The following is a 24,137-nucleotide window of genomic DNA, read 5'->3' as shown; positions in this document are numbered from 1 at the left end:
GAGTTTTTGAAAGATTGTAATGATGGCCACATTACCATTTATTATAGATCATACTCACTGTACCATGAAAGGGAGAATTAAAAGGGAATAAACTATCACCCCAAACACATAGAAATAGCAGTTGTCTAGGTAAAAAAATGATGTGAGTATAAAAGAAGAGTAAGAGTTAAAAAAAATATTTAGGAAGTAAGAATAGGCAGTCCTAGTAATGATTAGTTGTAGGGTAGAGGAAGGAAATGAAGTATGAGCTTCAAAAACTGCAGGCAGCTCAGAGAATGCGCCCTTTAATCGACATTGGTCAATTGGTGTGTCTAACAAATAATAACAGTGAACCTAATTCCTCCCTTAAAAATCTGTCAAGAGTCATTCTTATTGCTGGTTTGAACATTGTTCCATGAGTTTGTGATAACCACTACCCTGGGCCTGACAGGCTCTATCAACCAGGTTTCAGGGACAGGACTGAAAAGTGAAAATTGTTTCTGCTCTCAAGCTGCCCTCAGTATGTTCCTGACCTGCAACTTCTATTGCTCCATAAGATGGGAACCCCTTTGCAGGGAGGAATTATATTCCTCATTATCTCTAACATCAAACTTCAATTTTAGAAGGCTTTTAGAAAGTATCTGTAGAAGGAATTAATTAAAAAAATACAAATGTAAGCAAACGGTACAGATTACAGGTGACATCGTAACATTTTATATAATTCATTTTAAATTTTTTAAAAATCATTTTTCATCTGTACTCTCTAAAGAGTTCAAGGATACAGACGACTTCTATGGAAATTGTGCTGAAAAAGGGGAAGTGCATTTGTTTACTAATGAAAAACAATGAGACTGAGAGTGGAGTGGATCTATTTTTCAACTACCTGCCACATGGCATTACCAGGTATTTCTGAAATACCTCTTCTTTACTCCCACAGTGGACACAGTGGTAATTTGATCAGTGCTGAGTCCAACAGTGGAAGGCAGTAGTGGAATAGAGTGGCAGAACATAACAGTTCTATATTTGTTGGCTGTGAGATCATGTTTATGCACCTTTGGTATTGGCCTTGTTTCTGTCAGGTATGACAATAATCCTAAATTAATGAGTCCATTTAACATTGATTAGCAGAGGCTTTAGGCATCATTTACAGAGTCATTTAACAAAACTGCTTTATCTGAATTGTCTGGGTGGACTGGAAATGCCTTCTGACCTGAGACCTGCTGTTCAGACTAAAACTGAATGAACAATGTCACCTGGTAGGTTGGGCTGGAGCAGCTGGGCCAGCTGGTGCCAAGCCCCAAATGCCCTCCTCAAAGTAACTTTGCATGTGAATAAATTAGCTTCAGAGTGAAGTCCTTCCCACTCTGCAAACTCATTCTTTGGAGTGTGGCAAAAAATAGTGTCTGCATTTTATTGATCTTGCAGCTGACAAGTAAGCAGCGCCACAAGATGCCTCACATCTTGCTCCTGAGTGTGCTGATTAAGCCTTTCAAATAAGTAAGATGCATGGCTGAATCTGTAACAGGAATCCACTGCTTTCATTTGCTCTATCTCAGTATCCAGACATCTTCAGAATGAAACGATTTCAAATTAAAACCATGTAAGAAACAAATCTCCTTTAAACATCTCGAGTCCTCCCTTTCTCTGAGCATCTCATCTTCTTATGGGAGTGAGTCCTCTGCTGGTGTTTAGCATAGCGTGATAATTGTGCTGAACATGAAGATTGGTGAATGAATTACTGATGACCTCCAATACTGCAGAAATTAATACTGATTCAAATGTAAGCTTCCCTCTGTGTTGTCTAGATCATGCCTTGGCTTCATTTTCCTAATGTTTGTTTTGTGTGAGAGCAGTCTTCAGATCAAGTTTTACATTGGTAAGGGAGGATCAAGGCCACCATCTCTCACACTGTTCCCATAAAAGGAGTCCTGAAGATTTTTTTCTCATCTAAATCGTCATGCATTTGATCTGATTTCTCTCTAGGCAATTGTTTTTCTAGTGTGAGGAAGTTGTATTAGAAGAGGGTCAGGGATGGAATGATGACAGGAATTTAAAAAATTTTTAAATTTAAAAAATTTAAATTTAAAAAAAATCAGAAAGATTGATCTCAGGGAAAGGCCCTGAATGTTCCAGTGTAACTGGAATGGGGAGATGGTAAAGGAGGCTCTGGGATATAGAATGCAAATGTGAAGGTGAAGGCACACACAGCCTTCCCAGTTCCCACTCATTTACACATTTCTACAGAGCATCCTCTTAGGTGTCAGCCTTTGGTCATAGCATTGAGCGTGATCTCCCTAAAAGAACCTGGAGTAGAAATCCAGATATTTGTTTCCCTCCATCCTGGAGACTACTTCTTTGTACCAGGGTACAAATTCAACACAGAGCCATAGCCACCTTGCTTAGGGAAAACTAGCAATTGAAAAGTTAGCAATGTTCTTCCAAAACATCCATTAAGCTTATTTGGATTGCACATAAAATGTATATGCACCTTAGGAAAAAAAAAGTCTATTTATTTATATCAAATGGGCTTCTCAGTTTAGATAAATGCTAATTTTCTTCATAAACATGAAGGCTTTTTTTCTGTAATATGTGGCCAGGAAAGCATTTCTGCCATTCTGTTGGAAATTGTGTTCTACTAATTTTCCATATTGGAAGTCTCAGAAGGTGTTCAGGTTAAAAAATGAGAAACAACTACTTGTGCATATTTTTTTTTTCTGTTAGATGACAAACTTCTTGAAGTTATTCCCTTTGCATCATTTGTTTCCAGAGCACTTAGAACAGTGTTCTACAAACTAGCAGTTTTCAGTATTATAGGTTAATGTAGATTAAAACAAATAACAGTATTTCGGAGTTACTTCTCTTCCTTATTTGAAACTGAATTAATCTTTTGAATATAAATATTATCACTCTAAGGATTTATCATACTTAAAAAAATCTTTTTTTGGTATGCTGAAATACTTATAAACATGAGTCAATTCTTAGAGGTAGAGGAAATATCATGATTAAAATGAAAATTGCATTTATAATGTTACTAATTCAATTATCAGCAATCTAGCTACTTTCCTATAAAATGTGGTTATGCTTTTCTTCACACTTTGTTATCTCAATTCAATTATGAAACATTATCAGTTTAAATTAATTGATTTGAATTCAGGAAAAGTTAAATTTATGAATAAGCTAAATTACAATAGGAAATTATCCACTATTATTTCCCCAAGCTGACTTATAAGAATATTGCTGCAGAATATCAATGTTATTTAAGTAGTAGGGCCTTTGCATTCTAGTGTTCAAAGGCCATAATTCTTATTGAGATAATTCACAAAAGTCAACCCAATCTAATAAGATTATCATTCTACCACAGTGAACAGTGCTCCTGGAGGACAAGAGAAAAGAGTGTTTTAGTTTGCTTAAGATGCAATTTTTTTTTTTCAAAAACAGAAGAGCATATGGGGTTTTCAAGTGCTAAGTGCACTTTTGCAGCCAGGCAAGATTTCAGTAACTTGTACTCAGGATTCCACTTAAACTGCACATCCATCTTCTACCAACTATGAAGATAACAACATGGTTTGATGAAACATTTGTCTGTATAGTCAAAAGCCTGCAATTCAAAACCAGTAGCTGTATATCTATTCTTGCTTTCTGACAAAACAGGAAAGAGCTAAAAAGGGGTTTAATGCCAAGGTAAAATGCTAAAGAAGGGATTCAGTTGCTTGAAGAAGCATGAACTGAATACCAAATGTAAATATTCAAGCATTGCTATGCAGAAGACTCCTTTTTGTGCTTTTAAGTTATTTATATCTTTTAAGATTTTTTGGCAAATGCATATCTGGGTAAATGATACAAGGCATTTCCTCTGATGTTTTGTTATAAAGCAATATTACTGGCATGTCAGACACTGATTTTTATTTTTGAGATAAATCATAGTTTCAAATTCAATTACCAGCTCTATCTATCCATCTTTTCCATACAATATTGTTATACTTTTCTTCACACAGGATGTCATGTCAGGGTGAGTTTGAATTCTCAGTGTTCCAGAGGTCAAAAGAAATCCAAGAGGTGAAACAGAAAGCCATTGCAGATGACAAGGTATAGCATAATGAGCCCTCTCTAATGTTAGAACGTGTTGAAAACTCATGGGACAAATGATGAAGAGCCAAATGGATCCTGAAAATGTGTAGAGGATGATTGGTTCATTTGAACTGTAAACACATGTATACTACATATTTCCTCTTAAAAATGTAAGGACATATTTGTTTAATTTAGAAGATAAACACAAAAAACTGTACAAAGAGAGAATTAAAATTTTCTCTTTCTCTCTTTCTCTGTTTCTTTTTTTGGGGGGCAGGGGGATGCTGAAGATTGAACTTAGGGCTTCACGTATATTAGGTGTTCACCCTTCCACTGAGCTATTTAACTAAACCCACAGCCTAAGGGACTCAATATTTTTGTAAATGATTTTTACATCTGCCCTTTAAGTCACAATCTGAGCTATTTATTGTTAATTAAAACATCTCTCTCTCTCTAATTTTCAGAATAGAGCTGGAACATAAGATAAATTTTTGATAATATTAATTTTAGAAAATGAACATGCCTACAGACAAAAAATATCACAAATTTTCTGCATATTGTATTCATAAATGGCTTTTGTTGTCCTGAAAGGGATAATTCAGTATAGTATTCTGAATGATACTGAATGTAAAGCTGCTAACACAAAGGATATTTTAGTAGTTTTGTGGGAAAAACTTTCTAGGAGAATTTAATAGAATAACATATTAATTATGAATTTGTAGAAGTTGAGCCAGTTTTTCATACATTATCTCTCATTCAACAAAGACTCATACCAGATCTGTTTTACAATGTAAAGAATATGAAATATCCTAGAGAAATAGTAAATATGACTCTGGATTCTTTTTAAACTTATAAAGTATATTAAAATAAACCTTGATATTATGTCATGTCCAAGTTAAATGCTTATTTTTCTTGGAAAACATTTGCAGAAAAAAACAGTATCTAGAATTTGTATCAGCACTACTAAATAATATAGACAAGTAAAGCCATTTAAAAACCTCAAGTCTGTATTTACATTTTCAGTTGCTGAAATAAGTGTGAAATGTTAGCTATGTTGAATAAAATATACATAATGGAATAAATTGCTATTTTCTGACATATCATAATAGAATACATTACTCTATATAACTCAGCATAATTATTAAAAAGACAAACAATATGTTTCTTATAAATATATTAAATATAATACAGATGCAAATTTTTAAACTACAAATAGTCCTATGTATGCTCATCATGAAGTTGTAAGTTTTGAAAAAAAATAGTCAAAATTAGAATTCTATGCTTTTTAAAAACTTACAGAAAAGAGAACTTCATGTTTCTCTCACTTTGGAGTTACAGAAAATATGAGGTTCTCCAGAAGTTTGCATCTTGTAAATGTTGAATGAGCTCACCACCCTCATATGTTAATTTCTATCAGGATTCAAGAATCAGGTAAGACCATCAGCCTCAAACATAAGATATTGCATGTCATTAAACCAAAATGGAGATAGGAGAATTAATTTCACTTCTGAAATAATCTTGTATAACTGAAAATAATAGTGACTTGCTTTTCTTGGAAATATTTTTTTTTTGTAGTCAAGTGTTTAAAAATAGTAAACACAACTATTTTCTAATTTAATAATCACAAGGACACAGTAGGACATAGTGACTGTTTCTAATATAAAGAAAAGATAAATTGGATAAAATATACAGAACTAGAGAAATAAATTCTACTTTACATTAATAAGAAAATATTTAATCAGTTGAAAAATTTTCCTCAATTACCATTAACTGTGTGAACCATAAATTGCTCAGGCAGGGGGTAAGGACAACATATCCCTCACATCTTAGTAGCTTGAAAAATTATCAGTTCATTTTAATAAAAGTGGCAAAGATAAAAGAAATAATAGAAACATTCATTTTAAGTTTGGTTGTTTAAAGTGCATGACTTCATTAGATCATAAAATTTTCAAATGTAGGCAATATTTTACGAAATAACTAAGATAACAAGTATAATGTTATGCAACTTATTAAGTCTTAGCAAATTTTTAATTGTGTCAGTTTGTGGAAACTGCTCTTCATTTTAATTTTGGTTATGGGTGTGAAGGTAAATATAGTTCTAGAAGTCTCCACTTTGAATAGTACTGAACACCACCAACAAGATGCCCTGCTTCATTGAAGACTGAGTTATGAAATGAAGAATGTTTGGGTTTGAATTCCTATACCAACCCTTACTAGCTACGTGGGCTTGGGGAATTTGCTTAACGTTTCAGCAGTTTCAGATGAATCCAGTTTCCAAAATTTGCTGCACATTAGGATTACATAGGAGGCTTTTAAACATCCCAAGGCCAAGATGAATCTCAGACTGATTTAATCAAACTTCCTTGGAGTTGGAGCCAGATAACTTTATTTTTAAAAGGTCTGAATAATGCCAATAGAACACAAAGCATGTGAACTGTGGGGCTAATCATGAGTATTCCAGGGACTATAATATTCATCTCATAGGTTTTTTTCAACAAGTTATGAACAGCACAACATGACATTGACACACAATACATGATACCCAATGTGCCTAGCATGAATAGGAGCCCTGTTTATCTGTTACAAAACAAAAGTAAAAGATAAAAATTCATGGTTGGTAAAGTCTGACTTCTACCATAACTACCTGGAGCTAATGATTAAACAAATGCCACTGGTTTAGACAGGTTTTGCATGTATTCATTTCTTTTCAGAGGAAAATTGAAAAAAGAAATAGAACACCTATGCCCATTTCCCATGCAAAAAAAATGTCCTTTAATAAAAATTTAAGTATACACATAAGCAAACTTATTAATCCTGTACAGTTACTGAAAATGATCCAAAATATCATGTCACTTGCCATCTCCTTTATTCGTATCCATCATCAGATGTTTCTGTCACCAAAGCATTCAAGTTGTCAGATAAAACTCATTGCCTGGGGGAAATATAAGCTATGGCTCTTGTAATGAATGAAAATGAAATGATTCTCCATAGTGTATTGCCAGACTGACTGGAAAGAAAAATAACTAATTAAATAACCTCCTTTTAAAATAGGTTTGTGTCTGGCAGGCCCTTTTCTTCACTGGGACACAAAATGGGGGTCTCCTCTAGAAAGCTCCTGTTAACCCTTTGACAAGCCAGCTTACAACTCTGAAAACATCTTTATGATCATGCTTTTCCCCCAGTTTAACATCTGAGCAATTTTATCTTTAGGATAAATGGAAATGAAACTTTAGCTGCTGGCAATTTTGTTGGAATAATCAAAGAAGTCTCATTTCCTCAAGTACATAACTGAGAAAAGTAACAAGACGTTTCTGCCCAAATGGAACCCCCTGGATCCCATATCTTCAGCATTGCCTTTTCTGTTTCATCCTGACTCATATGTCCAATTAACATGAGGAAAAAATGTTAATATTCATTCTATTTTAGGTTTCCAAGGGCATAAAGAGGATATATTGGGGAAAAATGATCATGCAAAACTCATTAGCACCCAACCGACTCTTTTCATGATCCAATTGGGAGACATAAGAAAACCATGCACACATACTGGTTTCTTAAGAATTGTCATGCAGAGAAAGTAAAGTGAAGAGACAGTTTCAGGGGAAAAAATAACTTTGTGATAAATTAAAAAAACACTTTGCACAGTGTTTGTTAGAAGAACATGGTTAAAACACAAGTAAATGTTAGGGTCTGTAAACAAGTCAAGATGGTGCCTGGCATTTTGCCAGAGGGAGTGGTTTGTGAAGTAACACCAGGGAGCCATTAAGTGTGGAGATTCCTTATTGGTTGACTGCTGTATCTAGTTTATGTTAATTGAGATAAGCTGTGTGGAATGTCCTACAATAAACTGTCCTACAATAAACGGCTGTCCTACAATAAAAGGCTCCCATTCCTGCTGTATCAATCTACACAAGTTGCTCGTCACCCCCTGGTTATTTTGCTGCAGCCGGACTGCGGCAAATAAACAAACGAACAAAACTTCAGAAAGTCAATAAAACATTCTTGTGGAGTGACTTCAGTCTGTGCTCTGGGTGCATATGTGCTGAGCAATCCTAAGAACATGGATGGAACCCTCCAATTTTCTTGTTTCTTTACTGTCTTTATATAGTTGCTAAAAGTTATAGATTAAATATTGATAAATGATCCACTAATTTCTACTCCAAAATACCACAAATTAATGTTTTGAAATCGAGCTGTAAATAAATGTTACTGGTTAGTTATTAAATTCCATGTGTGCTTTAGCTATTTAAATGATTCTTTTTCTCATCTAGCTAGTACCGCCATACACAGTACCCATTGCTTGCATGAGCCTCTTTGTTTCTCAGCTAATTCCCTCACTGATCCTATACCTTGAGTTTAGAGTAAATCTTTAGAAAATCTGACTTTTTCACTCTTCTGGTAATATGTAGTTTTTCCTGGGTTCCCATTGCTCAGAGGGTAAAGGTTATCCTCCTGGATGTTGGAAACTTTCTTTCTAGCAATACCAAACTACACACCTTAGAACAGATTTTACTCACATGGCAGAAAAAGAAATACTTTTGGCAGTTCGTGTCTCTGACTTTTTCTTTCCTCTCCAATCTTCCTCCAAGCTTAACTAATTGTTACTATTCTAAGTACAAAAAGATCCTAAGCATACTTGTAATCACAGATAGAAGCACTTGGCATTTAAGTATAATTTGATGTGAATTTCATAATTTATTTACTTAATTAATTTTATTTAAGCCTATCTTTCACCTTTTCCAAACAATAATTATATCAGGATTTTGTTTGGTGAAACAATACATTTCCCACATCTTTCATGGCGACTGTCACCAACAGTGCTCCCAAACTTTATTGAGCCATTCAATTAAGGCTCAACATAATAAAAAGTATAATCCTCTGGGGTGGTTCTGTACCTGGAAATGCATACATTATCAATTCAAGCTCACTCACCCTTTTTTTATCTCTTTCAATATCTTTCACTCCTCCAACTGAGACAAGTAACAGCTAAATAAGCTGAATTCTTCTAGATGAACTTTCAATACATTTTCTCTGCTCTGTCATCCCCTATCCTGCATTGCCCCAAAGGTATGAATCTATTTTATCTCAGAGACCTCCCTGGAGATTACAAATGAAATCTATACAGAGAAAAACAAAATTGTTGGACATTTCAACATAACCTCATGAATAGTATTTTTATTCTCAGTTTTAATTGAGGCAACTGAGGCCCACCAAAAGTCAACACCCCCTCTACAGTCACAGAACAAGGGTTTGGAGTCAGGCACATTCATTAGGAGTGGGTCATTACTAACAGTTTGATATGATGGGTTGGCATTCTTGGAGCAGCATATGCTTTAAGGAGTGCAGAGAAGCTACAAAAAGGGTGAATGGGATTCTTGGCCATCATGTTTATAAAGATGTAGACCAGTGGCTAGCTCATTGTGTTTCTGCTATGGCTTAGGGACTGAAGGATCAACATAGGCTGTCACTCCTTCACCTCTGACCAAATATTCCTGGAGCCTCTTCTCTGTACAAGGCAGAGTTAAAACTTTATACTTAGTCTTTTAATGTTAAATTCCTTTATACCTGGGAACCGCTTAGTAGGACCTAGTTTAAATTTAGCATTATTTTATAACTAGATATCCATAAAAAAAGAACTATGGTAAACTGCCTTGCCCAAGGATTTCCATAGCTTTCTTCTTCCTCTCTTTAGCTTTTTATCTTCTCACTATAAAAGATGAGTTTCATATGTCCTCTTATAAGAAAGCCGGTTATCATTGTGCATTCTTCTCTGTTTAACACATGCCTCAAGATAACTTGTGGAGGCAATCATTTTCAATGTTAACACATTTTAAATATGAAGTCAGCACCTGTGCAAAAATCATAACACTAGTCTAACTACGGATGAAAAGATAAAAGTTTATGTATAATTTTCAACATTACCTTATGGAGAATGCTGTGTATTAACCTAGAATTGTTTTTGAAGTTGTCATTTTTTTTTATTCTAGTATCTTTGTATTATAGGTACACAACAATCCATAGAATGAATAAGCAAAGGCCAGTTAAACATTCATGTGCACAGAACTTTGAATTTTCCCAAGATATTTTTCTTTTTCTATGATGTTCACTTTAATCTGGATTTAAGGTCCATTATCTCTGTTAACAAATTTAAAAGTAAATGTGAGTAAAATGAGTCAATTGATTATATTTACCCCCTAAATCTTGTAATCATTTTAAAAGTCAGTTTCTACTCTTAAGTCTTATAAGCATGACTAATTAATAACTTGAATTATTAACTGAAGCATAATTTTTATGGGTTTTAACTTCTATCATGTACTGTCTGGTTAAGGTAGAATACTAAAAAAAAATTCACTTCAGTCAGTAATAAAAGCAGCCTTGTTGAAAATATACTTGGCTAGCCAGCTCCTGAAATTTCAAAAACTGTATGTACTGTTATATTCTTGGGAGTAGAGAGGCTGTGACTCGAATGTAAAACAGTAGTTCCTTTTTACTTCTGTGTTGCTAAAAAGTGTCAGACTAATATTATAAATTTTCTAATATTTTTCTTTTAAAACTTCAGTTTAAATTTGGATTCAATGAATCTGGTTGTCTCTTCATATGTTTAAATAAATGACAGTCTGCTTCCATTTTTAAATCAATTAAAGTAGATGAAAGCAACTCTCTAGAGAATTGTTATTAAACTAAAAATATCTTAGTTACCCACTCAGCTGACCAAATTTGTCAAGTGTCCAATTTTTTCCATTTAGTTATTTTAGGTGTTGTGGAGTGGAGGACAGTAAATACATTGAAGAACAAGGCCTCTTCCTGAGCATGATGAGATCTGAAAGAGATCTGTGCTTCAGACAGAGGGGCACACACTGGGAAAGAAGGAGTGACTCAAGTCAATGTCATGTACATTGCTGTTGGTGGTATGTTGCAGGTGGTGGATTTAGCAGATTCCATTTCAAAAGGAAAGGAAATTAAAACATTAATTTCGTGTCTTCCAAGTGCTCTTTTAAAGGTATTTATTGCTTTTTTAATTAGAAAAAAAAGTTATAAGGAAAATATTAAAGGGCCATTCAAAACAAGGGTCCCTTAGCAATTCCCCAAGCGAAGCTCTCACACTTCATGAAGTAGAACAGAGATACTCACTAGAAATTACTGGGTGTGAACTCTACCTTAGGAAAAAAAACTCCCCTCCCATTACACTCATTTATCAATTTCATTGAACAAAATTTTACATATTATTTTACAATATTTTCAGGATAGCAATGCCATCAATTACAGTATAAAAAATAGTTTTGCTTATTATGATTAGACTAAATAACAGAAGTTCATAGTTAATAGTTGTGTGGGGACTTTTATAGTGTTTTGCATAATGAACAAATTTACAGAAGCTTCCATGACAGAATCCACCTAACTACTCCAAAAGGTTAAATGTGTATAAACAGCTGGTATTTTCCCATACTGATGAAAGGAGTTGAGAAATACCAAACAAATTGTTTTCCTTCTCAGGTACACTTGTAGGATGACTGTTTTTCTTGTTTTATAAGTAAGATTTTCTAGTACAGTCTATAGAACTACTTATTGTGCATCACAAGAAGCAACTTCAAATTAAAATATTGTTATAAATGAGAAGTATCATTAAGTTAACTTCATCATTCATGCAGAGAAGGGAGTACGAAAATAAGGAGAAACAATAATTTTCTGAGACCATATGACCTAGACATGGGATCAAAGAGAGAAAGACAGAACTACACAGAACACCAAGTAGTGAACAAGACTTCTTCATAGTTCTGGTTCATTTTTCTGGCCATCTTTTTACCTAGGTAAATTGAGGGGCTCTTTTGGTAAAAGGCAAACTGAGTATGCTCAGCTTCATGGGCAGTGCATAGGGGCAAGGGATGAGGAGGGAGGAGAATTGGAGGTAGTTACTTAATTTGGCTCTTTCTCTTGTCTTTTAAATACAGGTTAGTGTTCACAGGGTAGGTACCTTAGAATACATCACATCTCCAGAGTTTAAAAACTTTTTAAATCTGTGCTCTTGACTAGAAGTAGAAATGGGTTCAATCATAAAACCTCGATCTTGTTAATAAAACTTCTGTGAACACAGTGACAAAAATGTGGCTTAACAATGTGGTCTTCTGCTGTTGAACCTTACATGTTTTTAACACATAGAACTAGAGAACAAAACTCAATAGACAGGCCAGGAATAAAGGTTAAATAAAATTTGCTCATTGATTGCTTTCATTTCTAAAAGTTTCAAGCATATTATAGGGGGAAAATCATATTTTCAGACAGATAAAGCATTAACTTGGGGTTATTAATCATTTCTATGGATGAAACTCTTTGTCAGTTTGGGGAAGCCTAGGGACCTATTTCAGAATAACACATTTAAATGAGTAAAATGAAATGTAAGGAAATACAAACAATTGAAATATTTTAAAATGTATGATATGTTAATATATGCATTTATCTACTAATGCATTAAATAAAAGGCAGATCTACTAGTGAAAAAATGTAAATTAAATTTTTAGATATTTGCAACAAATTACAGTATTTGTGATTTCTGTTTGTCATAGGTATTGCTAATTCTAAAGTTGTCATTGCCTATATTTGCAATTGATAGAAATTCTAAATTTTAGGCAGTCCTTAATAAAAACGAACGTTTTATTTTTGTTTTCTCATCACACAGCCACCTTCATCCTTCCATTGAGAGTCTTATACCTTGGTTGAAAATCTTGCATTGAACACTTAAAGATTAGGATTGAGAACACTCTTAAATCCTTGTAAAAAAGCACTCATGCTCTGTTAAACTAAAGACTATTAACAATGGTAAAATCCAGGAATAATTCTAGTGGAAAAGGAAATGGCATTATTAAGATTCTGCCAAGTAAATATAAAGAAATATTTATATTCCAAATAGTCATTTTATGAATGTTTAAAAAATTGTGTCTGTGAAAGTGTTCCAGAGAAAATATGAAATGAATTTCATTTTGAACAAACCACCATGATATCTCTGGATTCTCTGAGCTAAAAGTTGCAGTTTCCATTCCTTGGTGTTTTGTAGTTAGATAATAGTGCTGAGTATTTATAGGTTTCCTTATATAACTATAGTTCTTACCATTTTTTCTTGTCAGAATAGTTTATTTTCTGTCCATGCTCCTGTTTTCCTTGAATTTTAGTATTGGATTTACTGACTTTTCTCTGGCTGTACTCTTTTTATAGAACCATATTCCTCAAGTTCAATTTATTTTTAAGTTGGATACTTTATGTATCTATTCCCTTTAGAGCTCTAAAAAGAAAGTGTATTATCGACTAGATAAAGCTATTAAAGTAACTTTTATGAAATTTATTTTTAGGACCTTGGTCACCTCAGTGGCTCTTTAGGGTTTAAGATATGCTCCAAGTAGCATGTACCATAACTTGGGAGGTATGGTCTGTGGTTTTCATTGCTTACTCTGCACCTGCTCAACATGAGCACTTGCAATCCGTCATATTTCTCCTCCACCCACTACAATTATGTAAGGACCATTAAGGGTTTGAGCCTCCAAATTAAGACATCTTTTTTTTTAGTCTCCATTTCCTGTCCAGCTCCTATTCCAGAAGCACCCTTTACCTTGCTTTCTCAGTCTTTATGCTCTATTTCTCAGATTACTGCTATTCTATTTTTTGAAACTTTGCAGATAAACAATGATTTTATCTGATGTAAACTCTATTCTTAGCAATCTTCCACTCTTTTCATTTTTTTTTTCTCTTGGCAATGCCACCCCATTTTGTCACTTTACCAGTCTCATCTGACTTTATCAAATCTGAATCTTCATCACCAAGGCATCCCTGAACTACCATCTGCATTTTAGTAATCAGCAGCATTACCTCATCTGAGTATCTCCAATGCACCTATAATTCCACCAGCCTAAATAGGAAAGCAGTCTGTTTTGCCCTGATTCTTCAGTTGATGAAGACAGCTCTGACGATAAAACTCAAAATGTGGACTTGGCTCTTTGTCTTACATGCTGCTGGAAGCCATCACTTCCAAGTGTGCCGATTCAGTTGAAAACTGTGGGCAAGGGTCATGCCAGTTGTTGCTGTCACTGCCAAACTTAGCCCCAGGTTGCCAGTAAAATTTTATTGCAACCATTTGAAACCCTTGAGAGCTCAGGAAATCATGTCATCATTTGGAAAACTGTGCACATTCAGAGAAGATCAGGAACCATCTTTATCCTATCTGAGAAAGGCATTTATCTCTGCTGTTCTTGAATATTATAGAAGCAGAAATCACTGTGATTTGTGCTGTAATTTTTTCATTATAAAATATCTATTTCAGGCTCACATTGATGGTTGGATCCCAAATTTCACCTTACTATCCAAGAATGCTATGTTAGCATTTATAGGATAATTGTCTATCCCATAAATTTCACTTGAACCAAGTTCTGAGTGTCCATTTCTAGAATGACTTATTTTCTTTTTTCTTTCTGTTTTTCTTTTATAAACTGTAAAAACTTTAAGTTTCCCCATTTTCTGCAAGGGTGGGGACTGTGAAGATGTTTGAAAATATTGGTATTTTCAGTGAGAAAAATATAATAATTTTCAAGGATTCACTATAGTTCTAAATTTTATGAGCACTAAATCAAGTTATGCTATTCCCCAAATCCTTTCTCTGAGTACTTAATCTTTCTTTGAATTGGGAAACATTAGGGTACATTTTTTGAAAAAAACCAAGAGAATAAATTTAAGGTTAACTTACAGACATACATGTTTTAACATGCATTGGGAATGCTGATATAATTTGAAAATCAAGAATACATAAGAATGTCTTACTTATAAATTATTTTGCAATCAAATAAAAAAAACTACCAGGTAATAAGAATCCTATTCAATTTGTTAGAGGTATTTAATAAATCCTAGAAAGTCTATTTGAGCATTTTTTTCTGATATTTTCCTCTTTCTTTTATTACATTATCATTTTAAGGTACAGCAGGTGAACTTTCAAAACATGATATGTCTGCACAAAACTGTTGGGTAACATTTGAAAAGATATAGCCAGAGGCATCTGACTGAAGATGGAACTTATGTGTCAGACACAGAAAATCCAATTCAGTTTTGTCACCAAGTCAATTTTTTCTGTTTATTGTTGCAAAGGCTTCACCCTGCAGTAATGTAGGAATCATTTATTTTCTTGAGAACTACTGATACATTTGCACAGCATTGTTTTCAAACTTCCTGTCATACTCTTTAAAAGAATGTGAGAATTTGAAATAATTATATGTATTTGAGAATATACCCCTGTGATTATTTATATGTGTAGACCTGCATATTCATTGGTAGACTTGAAATATTATGTATCTTGGATTTAATATTTATATGCTTAGTGCTGAGTATACATCAACTCACAATTTTATTTTTTCTCTTATGTTCATAAAAGGTGGAAGCCTAGGAAAATAGTCCTTTTTCTATTATACTGAAGTGCCAGATTAATATTTTTTTTTATTTTTAATTTGTTCTTTTAGGTACACATGACAGTAGAGTGTATGTTGACATACTGTACATACATGGACTATCACTTATTCTAATTAGGATTCCATTCTTGAGGTTGTACACGATGTGGAGATTCACTGTGGCATATTTATATATGAACATAGAAAAGTTATGTCAAATTCGTTCTACTGTCTTTCCTATTCCTGTCCCTTCTCCCTTCCCTTCATTCCAGTTTGTCTAGTCCACTGAACTTCTTTTCTTCCATTCCCCACCCTTGTTATGTGTTAGTATTTGCATATCAGAGAGAACATTCAGTCTTTGGATTTTGGGGATTCGCTTATTTCTATATTATATGTTTCAAGGAAATAAAGCAATCTTAAAATATACTAGGACATGTTTTCAAAGACATCATTACTAAAGAATTGCTTCTAAATTTCTAAAATATATCAAATATTAATTACCTGAAATAAAACAAGGATCAATGGTAAATGGTTATTTTTCTGTTTCTATTTGATTTCTTGCTATATTTCTCAGACAGTAACATTTACTGTTTGAGTTAAACTCTATTTAGTGTTTTACAAATCCTTTCTGGTTGTAAAATATGTAGTTTAAAATGTTAATTTTGGAGTGCATAAATATTGTTTTATCTTGATCTCCAAATGAAATTTCTTGACTCCATAATATTTAGACCTAAAAATTAGGTGATCCTTCCACAGATGCTATCACATGATGATTACAGATCATTCTTAACTCATCACTGAATTTTAGAATTCTCAAGGACAAGTAGGTTGTTTATCCCTGAGGATATTATCCTTCCCTTTGTAAAACTCTCATCTCCACCACCTCCCCCTTTGTTAAGGTACAGACTACACATTCTTCTGCTCTCAGTTCAAATGTCTCTTCTTTAAACCCTCAACCAAAACAGGTATCCCATCATAACTTTCTCTTCTCCTCTGCCTTCATGGCACTCATTAGATTTTAAAATTAGGTATTATGTCACTCTTGCTCTTTTATTCCATTAATCTGTGTAATGCATGAGAATAGAAACTGGATGTAATCTAATGACATTTTTGCCCCAGCTTTAGACATGGTAGCTAAAGTTTGATGTAAGTTGGTGAATGAATACATTCATTCACATGTGTCCTAAAAACCTTGTACATAGTTATGCTAAGAAAAGCTCAATACACATTTGTGGCTAGTTTATTTAATCACAGAGTTTGATATATTCACTTATGTGTGCTTCAATTTGCTTTTTCACTTCTTAATTAAAAAAAAACTCTTGATTTAAAGCTATTTTATATCAGATTTTATTTTTAATTTATTTTAAATGACAAAATTATAAAATTATACATATTCATATAGGGTGCCATGTGCTGTTTCTATACATGTACACATCATGTAATATCTGAATAAAGCTAAGCATATCTCTCTTCCCATATTATCTTCCTGGAGAAAATTTTCAAGATCCTTTGTTTCTAGCTTTTTGAAGTATGCAGTTATTGTTATAATTGTTATCTACAGCCACTGTGCAAGAGGACACCAGAACTGTATTCTCTCTTCTAAATATAAGTTAGTACCAATTGATCAACTTCTTCTCTCCCTCCCTTCTCCTTCCTCTTGAAGCCTCTGGTAACAAACATTTTACTCTGCACTTATCTGAGATTAATATTCTTATTCTCCACACATGTGAGATGGTGGGTCTCTATGCCTGGCTTATTTCACTGGCAAATTTCTTTCATATTTTGTTTTTGGGTCTATGTCCTACCTGGATAGAGAAGAGTAGGAAATTAGTGTTGTATTGTAAACTTCCATAAAAATTATTGTCAATTATGTATTCTCAGTTACAAAAGATAAGTGAGCTGTTTGACCATATAAAATATCTAAATTATACAAAAAGCAAATGTAGGGGTACACTGGTTTTAGCTTTTCACACAACTCCAAAATGTGTATTTACTTACCCATTAATTTACTTACAATATTTATTGACCTAGGTATTTTACATCTACTATTAATTTTAACCTGTTCATCAATATGAATCAAATTAAATTGTTAAGTTCGCTTACAGATAAGGAACCCGAGGAACAGAAAAGGCAACTAATTTGTTCAGGATATAAAGATACAAATAGAAAATTCATAGTTCTCTTTAAATGCCAAGACTGTGTTTTTCCCTCTAATGCTGCTGACACTCACCAAGACCACTCATCACGTGCAAGTGTTTTTAATATATGCAGTGTAATAAACAGTTTCCTTTTACCCTGTAAGAGACAGGATCATATCATACTTAGATCTGCAGGCTCTGCAGCTGCAATGACTGGGACTGAGGCCAAGCTCTGCAGTTTACTAGCCATGTGAACCTAAGCAAATTATTTAATCACTCAGTAGCTCAATTTTCTCTGTAAAATGGAACCAGTAATAAATAGCACCTATTCCAAAGACTGCTGAGAGGATTAAATGAATTAATATTTAAAGTACTTAGGACAATTCTTGGCACACAGTGAAGTCTAAAATTAAAATCAACATTATAATCTGACAATTGGTGGCAAGACAGTCTAGCAATGTGTTTGCCATTACTTATAAATTCATCTTTATAAAGCAACAATTGCATTGAATATATACAATACATATCACATTATTTACTTATGTATTTTCATTGAATAAGCCTATACTTACATAAAGATATAAGGTAGTACACACTGACATTAAAAAGAATATATATACATGTATATATATTCTTTATATATATCACACACATATACTACACATATATGTGCATTTGTAAATACTTGTTCATTTTTATTATGCTTAAAGAGTTATGAGTGCTCAAAAATGAAGATAAGAAAATATTAATTTACAGTTTTCAAGAAAAGCATCAATATTTTTGATATTTTGAAACCTCACTTTGTTTTCAGTTGAAGATTTTAGTTTTTATTTTTAATAAAGCCCTCTGAACTCATCCAAGTCTTAATTCATTTTGGCATAATAGTTTGGCAATGCATTTTAAGAGCTCCCTTGGTAACTATCTTAATTTCCAGAAATAGTGTCAGTGATGAAAATGTATTTGAGTGCCATTCCTGAAATTTAATCATGTCACATTTAAGCAGCCAGGAGGGAATTGTATATGGCTATTGTGGGCCATATAGCCTGATAAATGAAAACAATTCTAGTTATTTTTAGATTAGTTAACTAATGAGCTATCAATTTCCATTGTACTTACTATGGTTTAACCACCACATGCTGTTAAACATACATGGCAAGGGGCCGGGTTGTGGCTCAGCAGCAGAGTGCTCACCTCGCAGGTGCGAGGAGTTGGGTTCTTTTCTCAGCATCACATAAAAATAAATAAAAATTAAGGTATTGTGCCCAACTACAACATATATACATATATACATATATATAAAACATACATGACAAGACATATCTGTTCTTATGAGAATACATTTCTCATTCCAGTCATCATTTTCCTTTCAAGCTGTTTATGGAAATGACTGTCTGGACACTTGAGCTTTAATCATTTAAAAGAATCAAGGGAGTCTAAATGAGGACTTTAATTAGAAGAATTGTTGTAATGCTGTAATAAATATGGTAGGAACACCTAAATGACTTTCACATATAAATCAATAGCAATTTCATTTAAAATGAAATATAAAACTGAAAGATAATTAAGATCTTTCAAAGGAGACGAGTAAATTATATAGGCCATATCTAAAAATCTGATGTGAACTTAAAGTTTCATTTCCTTAATACACCTATAAATGTAATTATTTACTAATTACTGGAACCTTTACCTGCAAATTTTATGGCAAAAATTAAAGGGTTAATTGTCAAATCAAAGAAAAGCAATTCAATTTGCATCAATATTCATTGAGTACAATGAATGCTAGAGTACCAATATGTATCAATGGTGTACCAAGTAAGTACCAAAGTGCTGAATTACATTTTATTATATTGCCAAAGGCAGTTTTATAATGCTGCTTTAAAAAGGAAAGTCAAATAAAAATAACTTGATAGTAGTTGAAGACACTGAGAAAAATAATATCTCATTCCTATTCTTAAGGAAATAAAAATGCTAGGTTCATTCATTCATGAGCAGATATTTTATTGAACACACACTATGTGCCAACACTCTTCTGGCAATTATAAAATCTCATGGAGCACAAACTCAATTGAGGGAATAATCAATAAACAACATATAAATCTGAAAATAATTGTTAGTGATTAATGTTAAGGAGAAAAAAAACAAAGCAGAAAGTGTGTTCCACTATGCTGAGGTCAAGAGGAAGGCTTCATTGAGTTTGGTGGTTTTTTTCTTTTTCTTTCTTCCTTTCTTTTTTTTCCCCAATTACCTGAAGGCAGGATGGGGATGTGTCACAATATCAAATACCGCAGGGGGGAAAAAAGGAATGGGAAAAGAAATATTCTAGGGCAATAATACCCCAGGTATATGCTAGAAACAGCTAGGAGATCAGTGTGGCTACAGTTGTGCATAAGAGTGACCAGAAATGGTGTTGGAGAGAGAGGAGTGAGCAATGTTGGGTAGAGATGGGTCCTGTGAATCTCAGAAAAGAGGACTATAGCTTTTACTCTGCCTGACATCAGCAAAGTGAGAGACTGGGCTGTGAGTTGGTGCTTTCTCAACTATTTGTTTTTTTTGTTTTGTTTTTTAAAGGTTGCTTCTAACAGCTGGATTGAGAATAGATTGGAAGGAGCACATGTAGAAGCAAGGAAATACTCCTTTAAGTAAATTTGCAAAATGAGGGTTCTTTATATCTTTGAAAAAACATTTTTTGTCACCTCCTTTGTTAATAATTTCCCTCCATGATTAAGAACACATTTCTTCCTGGCATCTGTGCTTGTGAGTGTGGACATATAAGCATGTGTGAAGGTGTGAGGAGCTTGTGGATCCCTGTAGAAGAGTGTGTGCCCCTATCAGAACTTCCTCCTGAGCCTCCTGCTCAGCATGCGATCCTAGCTTAAAACTCCCACCCTCTCCTCTTCTCACTCCCAAATGAGAGGGAGTAGATACAAGGCAGGGGAATAGGCAATGAGAGAGGTGAAGTCAGTCTTCATTTTTCACATAGTGCTCTCTCTTTAAATTTCATTTAAAATGTAATTACACTTTCCAGATTATAAAGGTAATATAGGAAAGTTTCAGAAAATTCAAAATACACCAACTGTAAGATGAAGACACAATTCAACTCTAAATATTAAATTGCTTCCTTTATGGAAAATTTTTTTTCATATTTTTGCCATTTGTTTCCTGCTGTTATGTTTAATTGTATGAACTGAAAGATATAATAAACTGAGGATAATTGATACTCCTCTTCTGTCTTTATTTTAAATGTTCCACAGTTTATTTTTGGCTTTTACTATTTTATAGTTATTATTATTATTATTGTTAATTATTATTTTATTTGGTACTTGGTATTGAACCAAGGTGAACTTAACCACTGAGCCACATCCCCAGCCATTTTAAAAAATATTTTACTAGAGACATGGTCTCACTGAGTTGCTAAGTGTCTTGCTAATGTGCTGAGGCTGGCTTTGAAATTGTGATCCTCCTGCCTTAGCCTCCCTAGCTGCTAGGATTACAGGCATATGCCTCCACGCCCAGATAATTATACTATTTTAAAGTCAGTTCTAGTCCTTTGCAGTTTCTTCTATTATTTACTATTTTTGAGGGTGTTGAAATGATTTCACAATGAATGATTTTAAAAATAAATCACAAATGCAAAATTCCACCAAAATAAATTGAACTTAAGCCATTGATAGAAATATGAAAGAAGTAAAGCAAAGAAATGGAGTACACAAGCCCAAGATTAAACTAACAACCGTTGGGTTTGAACACAAGAGCAGCCATGTTTTAGTACAGGTATCCTCTGACACTAAGTACCTAGCAGTTAGTCTTCCTTCTTTGTGACTTATCCCAAACAAATAGCTTCTCGGCCATTCTTACAGGTGTAAGCTGGTCAATAGTAACACTCTGGGAGTGATGCAAAACACAGATGAAAATTTATCAATTTTGCTGCAGGATGAAAGTTGTCACATTAGGTATAATCTATCTAATGTCAATTCCCAAGATCCTAACTTCAAGCAGCAAAGAGTTAGTGCCATCTGTAACATGAAGGTGCTTCTCTGTGGTGAATTTTCAATGTTCTCAATGTGTAGAACTAAATCTTCAGGTCAAGGAAGACAATTCACTATTGTGTCCATGTTCAAAGGAAAGTCTTAAATATAGTGTATAAATACAAAACCAAGTCAAAGAAAAATAGAATGTTTCACTAAACACAATATCAAAAACTGATTGGATGACACCAGGTACAAACTGATGGCAAGTAAATGGACAGCTGATTTCAAAATATGCTTTCCATAATCTATCAGTCATCTTTTTTCTCAAGGGCAGTTTCAGATGCAGTAACCTCAACAAAAGTCTCTTGTGACAGTATAAACAGGTTTTAGCTCTTGGTTTCAAGATCCAGCTCACACCAAGTCTTCTTTGATTTCAACATGTTGGCAGCCAGTTGTGTGTTTAGTTGATCTTTGGGCAGCAAAGGCATCTTTCCCTCTTTCCTGATGTTAGTGTTTATTTCATAAGCTCCACCTCCCCCAGCTATCAATTCTGAGCTCTACCCCAACTCCTTAATGCTCTACGGCTTGGTCTAGAATGTTCATATCTTCAGAGGCTAGTTCTTCTGAATCTGATTCAGAGAGCTAGGAATGGATCAACTCAGAGTGACAGTCGTCCCAAGGCAGTTCTCATGAGTCCATTAAAGAAAATGGGAAGGCCTCTCCCTCCAGTTGCTAACTGTCCAGTCTTCCTATGAATCAGAAGTGTGGCCTTAGCATGCCTGGATGAGCTAAGCCAGGTGCCATTTTAAGCTCTGCTTAGTTCCAGTGCTTCTCGGAAGATACTCTATTCTGGTCCCAGAACTATTTTTGCTACACGAATGTAATATAGTTCACTGACATTGGTTTGTTCATTCTTCACCATCTTAGTAAAGTGTTCATTTGTAGACATCATAGAGGTAGCTCTTTAGCACAATTATCAGCACTGACCAGGCAGCCATCTTCATTTTCCAATAAACAAAAAAACAAAGGATCAAAGTTCTGTGCCTGGGGTTGGCCAAGAGCTGAATCTGCATCTGAGTTAATGAAGGTGGTCAGGTAAGTGCTCTATGGGAAGGTTGCTAGACTAGCTGCTTGGCTGGCTACTGGTCTCTGGTTGGATGGTCTATCTGTCCTCAAGGTGCCCTTTCATCCCTGTGGCTTTCCTCATCAACCCATGCTCATTATCCTTCTCCAATCATTTGGAGCCAAGAAAAATTTCCCCCTCAGTCCATCACTTTGTACCTGGTGTCTTCCAATCAGTTTTTTTTTTATATTGTTTAGTGAAACATTCTATTTCTCTTTGACTTGGTTTTGTATTTATACACTATATTTAAGACTTTCCTTTGAATATGGACATGATAGTGAATTGTCTTTGATATTAATAACTTGACTATTTTAGTGTAATTTTTCAGGTTTGGATGATGGGTATGTAGCTTTTAGATGATCATTTGTTTGTACATATAACTCAAATAAATTGTTCAATATAATTCCCTATTTTTTTTTATAAAGACCATTTTGGAAGGGAAAGGAAGAAGGAGGAAGTGGGAAATGTGTGACAGTGTCCAAAGAGAGAAAAAGAGGGAGAGAAGTAATGGTTTTATTGTATGTTCATTTTGATCATCTGTATCCGAAGAAATATCTCAGGTCAGAGGAAAATGCACTGAATTGGGAATACAAAGCCTGCATTTTTATTAGTTCTGCTTCTACAACTAACTAATTGACTAATTGTGAAAGCTTGGACAAACCACATCACATATGTATCTAAGTTTCTACATCTGAATTCTTTATTCTGAGTTTGAATGATATTGTTGTGATGCTCAGATAGTATAATTCACATAAAATCTGTAGCATATGAAGTTTCCTAAGTATCCAACAATTATAAAGTGATATCATTAGTGCTCTTATTTACCTGTGTTTCTGCCTAATTTAAGTCCCACACCATTGATGATAGCCCTGTTACTTCTTTTAGCCTCCTTTTTTTCTATTTTTAAGGAGATTAAAACTTTCTGCCTCTTTTTAAACATTTCACACAAATTATTGTCCTGACATTTGATAGACTATCTCAAAATGTGACTGTGTTAGGCTTCCAAGAAGACAAATAAATTAGATATAAAATCCTTGCTGATGTAAGGGAGGCCAACTAAATCCTTCTTTATCTCTACCTTTATTTGTGATAGAAGCTCTTTGGTTCCAATGTCTATCAAATCCAAAGTAACCACTCTGTTGGTACTGATCTAGGTTATACACACTTTCAAAATCAAAATGGGATTATTTGGAAAAACAGATTTGAGTATCTTCAGGACTGTTGCCATTCTTTTCTGACCACAATGCTACTTCTCTGCATACTGTGAACTGGAAAATATGTGTGTGCTAATAATATTATGTCAATAAATATGGAATGTGCCATTTTGACCAATTATGAACTCTGAAAGGAATGGTATTGATTTTGGCCAGATTCCATAATAAATGAAGGATACATAAATAAAATCATTCATGTATGTGTATGTATATATCCACATATGCATATAAAT

At 33.9% G+C, this 24,137-nt stretch overlaps 1 protein-coding gene across 1 annotated transcript in view; it reads right to left on the bottom strand.

The window, feature by feature from the left end:
- LOC143390091 (EGF-like repeat and discoidin I-like domain-containing protein 3) overlaps window positions 1-24,137 on the bottom strand; it is a 132,848-nt gene that overhangs the window by 5,226 nt on the left and 103,485 nt on the right. The gene's annotated exons all lie outside the window — the stretch shown is intronic.

The sequence above is a fragment of the Callospermophilus lateralis genome, unplaced genomic scaffold (assembly GCF_048772815.1).
Source record: "Callospermophilus lateralis isolate mCalLat2 unplaced genomic scaffold, mCalLat2.hap1 Scaffold_89, whole genome shotgun sequence".
Lineage (NCBI taxonomy): Eukaryota > Metazoa > Chordata > Mammalia > Rodentia > Sciuridae > Callospermophilus > Callospermophilus lateralis.
This window is presented reverse-complemented; position numbering and strand designations above follow the sequence as displayed.